A 623-nucleotide genomic window follows, 5' to 3' on the forward strand; every position below is an offset into this window, starting at 1 on the left:
CTTCATCCTCAACAAAACTACTTGAAAAGAAAAGTAACTCTGTGGAGTAAGAAGGAAAAGAGGAGAGCGAAAGACTGACATATCCAAAAAAACAGAATGAAGAGACGTGAGAAACAAGATGGAATTAGATCTCGCCAACTTTTTCCCCCTGAACAACTCTTCTGCTCTTATTATCCTTTCTTCCCCCAAATCCCTCATACTCAGCCCCTACTCGCTCTAACCTGATGCTCTTCTGAGGCCTGAGGAAAAAGTCTCCGTTCTCCGTGTCAGGAAAATAGGCCCGAGTGCGTCATCTTCCAGCGCCAGACGAGGCCTCGGCGCATGTGCGTCGTCTGCTTGTTTACGCATTGACACCGCCGCGTCCGATTGCCCTGCTCGCCTGTCGCTGCCGACGCCGTTTACTGTCTCCGCTGCATGTGATATTATTTCTTTTCCTCGAGGTAGATTTTGGGGGGTTTCTAAATTGGTTTTGGTATTATCTGGTGGATATGTGGGCTTGGGGGGTATTTTTGGGGGATGAGGTTGTTGAAGGATGGTAAAGGATTCAAATGCTTGAAAGGAGAACTTGTTAGGGGAAACTTTAATATTTTGATGTAAAATCTATCTTTTTTTTTTTTTTTTTT

The 623-nt window shown here is 44.8% G+C and overlaps 1 protein-coding gene across 5 annotated transcripts in view; it reads right to left on the reverse strand.

The window, feature by feature from the left end:
* Positions 1-374, reverse strand: part of LOC125039402 — a 21652-nt gene extending 21278 nt beyond the window's left edge. For all 5 annotated transcript variants that reach the window (XM_047633271.1, XM_047633270.1, XM_047633273.1 and 2 more), the window contains exon 1: positions 222-374. The gene's annotated coding sequence lies outside the window, so the exon portion shown is untranslated. The remainder of the gene's footprint in view (positions 1-221) is intronic.
* Between the last annotated feature and the right edge of the window lie 249 nt (positions 375-623).

This window comes from Penaeus chinensis, chromosome 27, assembly GCF_019202785.1.
Source record: "Penaeus chinensis breed Huanghai No. 1 chromosome 27, ASM1920278v2, whole genome shotgun sequence".
Lineage (NCBI taxonomy): Eukaryota > Metazoa > Arthropoda > Malacostraca > Decapoda > Penaeidae > Penaeus > Penaeus chinensis.